Source organism: Salvelinus sp. IW2-2015, unplaced genomic scaffold (genome assembly GCF_002910315.2).
Source record: "Salvelinus sp. IW2-2015 unplaced genomic scaffold, ASM291031v2 Un_scaffold3203, whole genome shotgun sequence".
Lineage (NCBI taxonomy): Eukaryota > Metazoa > Chordata > Actinopteri > Salmoniformes > Salmonidae > Salvelinus > Salvelinus sp. IW2-2015.
The window spans coordinates 60,646-70,688 of record NW_019944490.1 but is presented as its reverse complement, the minus strand read 5'-3'; the positions used below and the strand labels follow the sequence as shown (position 1 = coordinate 70,688).

Genomic DNA, 10,043 nt, shown 5'->3' with positions numbered 1-10,043 from the left:
TCTCTCTCTCTCTCCACCCCTCTCTCTCCCTCTATCTCTCTCTAGTCTGATGTAGGTGGTATGAAGACATTGCAGAAGCGTTGGACCACCTTCCTCAAGGCTCAGTTGGTGTGTGAGGACAGAGCCAGCGGACAGCGTTACAACATATTGACTGATGTCTACACAAAACAACACACATCTGGAGACCCTAGCTCTACACACTTCTATGGTCTCTTCACATCTCAGTGGTAAGGATGGAGGGATGGAGGGATGGAGGGGAGGAGGGATGGATGGAGAGGTAGAGGGAGGGGAGGATGGATGGAGGGATAGAGGGAGGGGAGGATGGATGGAGACACATCAGCTGTCTGTGACCAGGCGAGAAAAAAAAAACTTTCCAAGCCAAACCTTCATATCACGACCGCTAACCGCTACACACAGCCTACATTGTCTTGTCACCATTAGAGCTGTAGCGGTCATGACATTTTGTCAGACGGTTATTGTCCTGCAAAAGACTGACGATCTCATGGTAATTGACCGTTAATTAATTAACTTATAGTTTAGCATCTCCTGGTCTCCATGCATACAAGTCACGTACAAGCCACGTACAAGTCACGTACAAGCCACGTACAAGTCACGTACAAGCCACGTACAAGCCACGTACAAGCCACGTACAAGCCGATGATGTGCACCTTTGGAACATCTACATTTAAAAAGTGTAATACATCAATTTAATACACACCATCACAATAAATATATTATTTATTTTAGGCAGGTATAAAGAAACATTATGAACATGTGAAGAAAATGTATTCCATAGAACGAATTGATCCTATATGTTATCGGCATCCCATCCATAGCTTGAGGTTCATAGCAGACTAAACGTATGTTATCTGCTATGCCATCGCATAGGCTGTAGGCGTGTGTCATTTAGCAGAGCTAAGATACTGTATGTCTGCTATGCTCATGCACTAGCTGTAGCGTGTCTAATTTAGCAGACCTACGTTACTGTTACTATGGCCCTCTCTTACGTCTGATACTATGATCTCTATGCCACCATAGCTTTAGCCGTGTTCATTAGGCAGACTAGGATACTGTATCTTATCTGGCTATCACTCCATCATACTGTAACGCGTTTCATTAGCAACTAATACTGTAGTGTTAACTTGGCTATGCTCCATGCCAATAGCTGTAGCTTCATTTAGCAGACTAGATACTGTATGTTATCTGGCTATGCTCCATGCCATAGTCTGTACGCGTGTTCATTTAGCTGACTAGATATCCTTATAAGTCCCGTGCCATTATTTTACATTATATAATTTTATAGTAAGAAGAATATAATTGAACTTATCTGAATAAAATATAAATTATATTTGACCTATTCAGGAGCAAGGGGGCTATGTTGAGCTTAAAAGTGTTAATTTGAAAAATGTCCTATACGCTAGATTTAGTTACTTGACAACTTTAGTTGTGAATGATACACACCTTAGAATGTGTTAGAAATCAGAACACATGATGCGCCTATAGGCTATTGATGATTTGAGAAAGTAGCAAAAAAAGATTTGCGTTCTGTTCCTTGCCTCGGGCTGCACACTTGTTCTCTCATCAAGTGATCATATTTTCACCCTTCAGACTATTCTCAATTTAATCGCGTTTTTTTTACTAACATGTCAAATTAGTTTAGATGTAGAATGGGCCATTATCACGTGGAACAGGGGCAGGGGAAAAAGACATCCGTAGGCACTCGAATAGCAAATGGAGGCCGCGTGCTTTCCTGCTGGTCCGTTTTTCAAAGATGCCTGGTAGGCTACTTGGGTTTTATAGCAGAGCTGTGCTGAATATGAGACGCTGACAAATACATATAACAACGCTTGTTTCACTCAACACATTAAACCACTGTTGGTCTCGCTGCACGACAGGTGGTATTCTGCCAAAACTCTGTGTGCCATCGGGCTCTCCAACCCTGTTCCTGCAGCTACCCTGCGCTTAATTTAGGAAACCAAGTGAAATCTGTTCGTGAACATCGATAGTAACATGTTTTCGTAAACGAAACATATTTAAATAAACGGTTGACAGCCCGTCTGCGCGCTGGAGAAAGGAATAAAGGAGAGGAGGAGATGGAAACGCAGGGTGCTGAGATATTCTGGAGCTAAAGGAAATGTGTCACCGAATTAATGAATCCCCATTACTAGGCTATTCAAAATCATATACAAATTCACTATAATTGTAAGCTAACTGTATGCCGCCCTGTACAATCAATGACCCAATCACATCGCTTAGGTCTATAGGATCTCTTCCAAACTCCGGGATAGAAAATATTTGAGCGTGGGCCTCCCGAGTGGTGCAGCGGTCTAAGGCACTGCATCGCAGTGCTAGAGGCGTCACTACAGACCCGGGTTTGATCCCAGGCTGTATCACAACCGGCCGTGTTCGGGAGGTCCATAGGGCGTCAAGCAAATGGTCCAGTGTCATCCGGGTTAAGGGAGAGTTTGGCCGGGGGGTTTACGTTGCTCATCGCCATCTAGCGACTCCTTGTGGCGGGCCAGGCGCCTGCCGGCTGACCTCGTCGTCAGTGGAACGGTGTTTGCTCCGACACATTAGTGCAGCTTCTGGGTTAAGTGGGCAGGTGTTAAGGAGCGCGGTTTGCCGGGTCATGTTTCGGAGGATGCATGACTTGACCTTCACCTCCCGAGCCCATTGGGGCCCGTTGCAGTGATGAGACAAGATCAAAAAAGAGGGTAAAATACAACAACAAAAATATATACAGTGGGGAGAACAAGTATTTGATACACTGCCGATTTTGCAGGTTTTCCTACTTACAAAGCATGTAGAGGTCTGTCATTTTTATCATAGGTAACTTAACTGTGCAAGAGACGGGAATCTAAAACAAAAATCCAGAAAATACATTGTATGATTATGTTGCATTTTAATTGCATGACATAAGTATTTGTCACCTACCAACCAGTAAAGAATTCGGCTCTCAAGACCTGTAGTTTTTTCTTTAAGAACCCTCCTGTTTCTCACTCATTACGGGTATTAACTGCAGCCTGTTGAACTCGTTACCTGTAATAAAGACACCTTGTCCCACACACTCAATCAAACGACTCAAAACCTCTCCACAATGGCGCAAGACCAGAGAGCTGTGTAAGGACATCCAGGATAAATTGTAGACACTGTACAGGCTGGGATGGGCTAGCAGGACAATAGGCAAGCAGCTTGGGGAAGGCAACACCTGTTTGGCACAATATTAGAAAATGGAAGAAATCAGATGACGTCAATCACCCTCGTCCCTGGGGCTCCATGCAAGATCTCACTCGTGGGGCATCAATGATCATGAGGAATGTGAGGGATCAGTCCCAGAACTAACCGCGACCTGGTCAATGACCCTGAGAGAGCTGGGACCACATCCTCACAAGAAACCATGTAACACACTACCGCTCATGGATTAAAATCCTGCAGCGCACGCAAGTTCCCCTGCTCAAGCAGCGCATGTCCCGGCCCCGTCTGAAGTTACCAATGACGCATCTGATGATCCAGAGGAGGAATGGGAGAAGGTCATGTGGTCTGATGAGACCACAAAATAAGCTTTTTTGCTCTAAACACTCCACTCGCCGTGTTGGAGGAATAAAAGGATGAGTAAACCCAAGAACACCATCCCAAACGTACAGCATGGAGGGAACATCATTCTTTGGGAGATGCTTTTTCTGCAAAGGACAGGACTCAGGAGTAGCCAAACCTTGGACACCGATTGGGAGGAGGATGGATGGGGCCAGTATCGCGAGATCTTGACCAACAACCCTACCTTCCTCAGTAAGAAGCATTGAAGATGGGTCCGTTGGCTTGGGGGGGTCTTCCAGCATGACACCGACCCGAAACACACAGGCCAGGTGCAAACTAAGGAGTGGCCTCCGTAAAAGCATCTCAAGGTCCTGGAGTGGCTAGCACGTCTCCAGACCTGAACCAATAGCAAATCTTTGGAGGGAGCCGTTAAAGTCAACGTATTCCCAGCGACAAGCCCCGAAACCTGAAGGATCCTGGAGAAGTCTGTAGGAGGAGTGGGCCAACAATCCCTGCTGCAGTGTGTGCAAAGCCTGGTCAAGAACTACAGGAAACGTTATATCTCTGTAATCGCAAAACTAAGGTTTTGTCCAAATATTTCAGTCTGCTATTTCTGATGTATCAAATACTTTGTATGCAATAAAATGCAAATGAATTAACTTTAAAATCAAAAAACAATGTGATTTTCTGGATTTTGTTTTTTAGATTCCTTCTCTACAGTTGAAGTGTACCTATGATAAAAATTAAGACCTCTACATGCTTTGTAAGTAGGAAAACTGCAAAATCGTCAGTGTTATCAAATACTTGTTCTCTCAGCTGTATATATAGAATCATGTACACTTACTGTTCAAACAGTTTGGGTCACTAGAAATGTACCTTGTTTTGAAAAGAAAAGCAACATTTTTTGTCCATAAAATAAACTCAATCTGATCAGAAATACAAGTGTAGCATTGTTAATGTCTTGTAAATGACGATTGGTAGCTGGAAACACGGCTGATTGTTTAATGGTATATCTACATAGGCGTACAGAGCGCCATTATTCAGAAACCCATCACATCCTTCTTCCCAATGGCAGCGTTTTTGCTAATCAAGGTTTATCAATTTAAAAGGCTAGTTGAATCATTAGAAAACCCTTTTGCAATTATGTTAGCACAGCTGCAAACTGTTGTACTGATTAAAGAAGCAATAAAACTGGCCTTCTTTAGACTAGTTGAGTATATGGAGCATCAGCATTTCTGGGTTCGATTACAGGCTCAAAATGGCCAGAAACAAAGACCTTTCTTCTGAAACTTGTCAGTCTATTCTTGTTCTAAGAAATGAAGGCTATTCCATGCGAGAAATTGCCAAGAAACTGAAGATCTCGTACAACGCTGTGTACTACGCCTTTACAGAACAGCACAAACTGGTTCTAACCAGAATAGAAAGAGGAGTGGTAGGCCCCGGTGCACAACTAAGCAAGAGGACAAGTCCATTACAGTGTCTAATTTGAGAAACAGACGCCTCACAAGTCCTCAACTGTCAGCTTCATTAAATAGTACCGGCAAAGCACCAGTGTCAACGTCAACAGTAAAGAGGCGACTCCGGGATGCTGGCCTCTATGACTCATGACTGCCGGTGTGGTGGTAATGTGGTCACCATCTTAGCTAACGTCATAATCAACACAGCTACTAGAACTAACGCGTTTGGTATACCCGCTACAATCATGCAGTACAGTCAACAGCAAGCAGTTTAGCAGTTAAGCAGTTACACCTGCGTGCCTCAGTGGCAATAAAGTAATAAAACCAAAAGCTTACCTTGACTTAGGAGAGTTCCAGTGTTGGATAGCCATAGACAGCTAGCTAACATAGCATCCCTCTCTGTTTGACCCGGGTGTTTGAGTAGGCTAAACCAGCTAGCTGCACTTGACACTAGCTAAGTGGAAGTGAAAAAATATATACTACAAAATATAGCTAGCTATCTTTCGATACTCCTTACATTTGGTATAAATTAATTTGTTCAAAACTGTTGTCTTTCGCTCTCTTTGAGTCAATTACTCACCACATTTGATGCACTGCAGCACTAGCTGTAGTTTATGCTTTCAGTACTAGATTCATTCTCTGATCCTTTGATTGGGTGGACAACATGTCAGTTCATGCTGCAAGACCTCTGATAGGTTGGAGGACGTCCTCCGGAAGTTGTCATAATTACTGTGTAAGTCTATGGAATGGTGTGAGAACCACGAGCCTCCTAGGTTTTGTATTGAAGTCAATGTACCCAGAGGAGGACGGAAGCGATCTGTCCTCTGGCTACATCATGGTATTACCCTACAGAGTGCTGCTGAGGCTACTGTAGATCTTCTTTGCAAAACAGTGTATTATAATCAACTATTTGGCGACGTGAATATATTTAGTGTAGTTTTATCTAAAAATGATAACTTCTTGAATGTTTCACTATTACATTTTTTAGGAAATTCACTGAAGAGGATGGTCCTCCCCTTCCTCKGAGGAGGAGCCTCCACTGGCAGAGAGTAGAGAGAGGGAGAGACAACAACAAGGACATGTGAAACTTCCCTTCATTATACATGATCACATAATTAAACGCCTCTCTCTCTCTCCCTCTCCCTTCCTCCTGTTGTGTGTATGTGTGTGTGGTGTGTGTGTGTGTTGTGTGTGTGTTTGTGTGTGTGTGTGTGTGTGTGGTGTGTGTGGTGGTGTGTTGTTGGTGTGTGGTGTGTGTGTTGTGTGTGTGTGTGTGTGTGTGCTGTGTGTGTGTGTGTGTGTGTGTGTGTGTTTGTGTGTTGGTGTAGGGAGCATGAGGAGTGTCAGCAGTGTTGTGATCTACAGTCTTGGCTGACATCAGTAAATGATGGACGCGACCTTTAAGAACTGAAGAAGACCTGGAGAACTGGATCAACCAGAAACAGTACCAACACCATAGACCTGGACAGTATAGTCTAGACACACATTACCTAGAACAGTACAACACCTCCGACCTGAAGTACAGTCTAGAAACATTACCCTAGAACCAGTACAACACCTTAGACCGACAGCGATCAGTCTAGAAACATTATAGACACAGTAACCAACACCTAGACTTTGGACAGTACAGTCTAGAACACATTACCTAGACCAGTACCAACACCTAGAACCTGGACAGGTACAGTCTAGAAACATTACTAGAACACATACAACTACCTAGACGCTGGACAGCGTACATCTAGAACACATTACTAGAACCAGTACCAACACCTAGACCTGGACAGGTACAGTCTAGAAACACATTACCTAGAACCAGTACCCAACACCGAACCAGGACATCACAGTCTAGAACACATTACCTAGAACATACCAACACCTTAGACCGCGGGAAGGTACAGTCTAGAACAGCATTACTAAACCAGTACCAACACCTAGACCTGGACAGGTACAGTCATAGAAACATTACCGAGAACCAGTACAACAACGTAGGACCTGGACAGGGACAGTCTAGAACACATTACCATAGAACCAGTACCACACCCTAGACCTGGACAGTGTACAGTCTAGAACACATACCTAGAACCAAGTATTACCAACACCTAACCTGGACAGGTACAGTCTAGAACACATTACCAAGAACCAGTCCAACACCTAGACCAGGACGGTACAGTTAGAACAAATATGCTCCCTTAGAAGACAGGGCATTAGACACTACGAACGCAGTAACCACACTAGACCGGACAGTACAGTCTAGAACACATTACCTAGAAAGTAACAACACCTAGACCTGACAGTACAGTCTAGAACAACATTACCTAGAACCGAGTCACCAACACCTGAGACCAGGCAGGTTACAAGTCTAGAACCTCATTACCTAGAACCAGACAACACTAGACCGGACAGGTACAGTCTAGAAACACTTACCTAGAACACCCACCCAGTGAAGCGCTAACACAACGTGAAGTACAAGTGACTGGACAGTACAGTCTAGAACACATTACCTAGAACCCGTACCAACACCTAGACCTGGACAGGTACAGTCTAGAAACACATACCTATAGACTCAGTACCAACACCTAGACCTGACAGGTACCCTGTACCAGGCACACCAGGACTCCTAGTTAAACGTCTATGATAGATGAAGGAGTTAAGAACTTTAAAATCTCAACTAAACTTTCCTTTACCCAGTGTCTGAACGTGCTCTGAGACAGAGCTTCGAGTTCTTCTCTCAAGCTGCCGGACAAGGTAATATATAACCAATATAATATATATAATGTATATTCTAGCATATAAAATACATATTATATCAATATAATATTATAATATAGTATAAGTAATAATAATAAATATACTAATCTATATCAAATATAATATTCTATTTAATGTAAGTCAATAATATATAATATACTAATCTATATCAATATAATTTTATTTTATGTATAGTAATAATATAAATATACTAATCTATATCAATTATAATTATATATAAATGTATCAGTAATAATATAAATATAGTATCGTATATCAATATAAATATATAATATATAATATATGTATAGTAATACTATAAATTATAACTAATCTATATCAATATAATATGTTTATATAGTAATGTATAGTAAATAATAATATTACTATCTATATCAATATAAATAAATTATATATATAATGTATGGTAATAATATAAATAATACTAATCTATAACAATATAATATATATATATATATATATGTATAGTAATAATATAAATATTACTAACTCTATATCAATATAATATAATATAGATTAAATAATAATTTATATTCTTGAAGGTGATTGACGGTTATGAGAGACAACTCTGATGGAGAACAACGCTGATCGCAGCGCCTCTACTGGTGAGGAGGGGCATCACGTACACTAAAGTTAGTGTTACCAGGACGACCACGGGATCGACGATGATCAGAGAAACCAGCCACGTGCTGTCACTGGCGAACAGGTGAGAGGGGAGGGGGGGAGGAGTGCTGAGAAAGAGGCGGGTGGAAGGAGTTGGATGGAGAGAAAGGATGTTGGTTGGTCGGTATAGGATGGATGGATTGATGGTAAAAGGAACGGATGGATGATTAAGAAGGTTATGGATGGTAAATGGAAGAAAAAAGATGGATGATAAGAAGGATGGATGGTAAAGGAGGAGGATGATTAAGAAGGAGGATGGTAAAGGAAGGAGGATGATTAAGAGGATGGATGATTAAGAAGGATGGATGGTAAAGGAAAGGATGCGATGATTAAGAAGGATGGATTGGTAAAGGAAGGATGGGATTGGTAAAGGAAGATTGGATGATAAAGAAGATGGATGGTAAAGGAAGGATGGATGATTAAGGAGGATGGATGATTAAGAAGGATGTGCAGTAAGAAGGATGGTATGATTAAGAAGGATGGGATGGTAAAGGAAGGATGGATGGTAAAGGAGGATGGATGATTAAGAAGGATGGATGTAAAGGAAGGATGTGATTAAGAAGGATGGACTGGTACGGAAGGATGGATGATGAAGAAGGATGGATGGAAAAGAGGATGGATGATAAAGGAGCTGTTGGTGGGTAAAAAAGGATGGATGAAAAAGGAGGATGGATGATAAAAGGAGTGGGAGATAAAAGGAGGATGATGATAAAGGGAGTGGGGATGCAATAAAGGGAGTGGGGATGATAAGAGGATTGGGATATATGGAGTCGGTTTAGTATTATCATTATATCGATTGGAGTGGGGATGATAAAGGGAAGTGAGGGATTGATAAAAGGGAGGATGGATAGATAAAGGGAGGTAGGGATGATAAAGGGAGTGGGGATTATAAACGGAAGGATAGATGATAAAGGGATGATGGATGATAAAGGGAGTGGGGATGATAAAGGAAGGAGTAGGAGTGGTATGAAAGGGAGTGGGGATGATAAGGAGTGGGATGATTAACAGGATGGGATGAAAAGTGAGTGGGATGATAAAGGGAGTGTGGTGATACAGGAGTGGGCCCGGTCGCATACCAAGTGGGCGAAATGATAAAGAAGGATAGATATAAAGGGAGGATGTGAATGATAAAGGGAGTGGCGAGATGATAAAGGCGAGTAGGGATGCTATAAAGGGAAGTGGGATGATAAAGGAGTGGGCGCAGTGATAAAGATGGGGATGATAAAGGGAGTGGGACGATATAACGGGAGTGTGGATGATAAAGGGACCTTGACACCTTTCCTGAACTCCAGCAGATAAGAATTCGAGGGATGGGATATAGGAAGGTGAGTGGGCATGATAAAGGAGTGGGAATGATAAAGAGTGGGATGATAAAGGGAGTGGTAATGAATGCATGGAGATAGAGGGAGTGGGGATGATAAAAGGATGGGGGATGATAAAGGGAGTGGGGCATGGATAAAGGGAGGGGGATGATAAAGGGAGTGGGGATGATAAGCGGGTAGGGATGATAAAGATGGGGAGTGATAGAGGGAGTGTGGATGATAGAGGGAGTGGGATGATAAAGGGAAGATAGATGATAAAGGGAGTGGGGAGATAGGGAGTGGGGATGATAAAGGGAGT

At 42.4% G+C, this 10,043-nt stretch overlaps 1 pseudogene; it reads left to right on the top strand.

Moving 5' to 3' along the window:
* Window positions 1-45: 45 nt before the first annotated feature.
* LOC112075502 (uncharacterized) overlaps window positions 46-10,043 on the top strand; it is a 20,965-nt pseudogene continuing 10,967 nt past the window's right edge.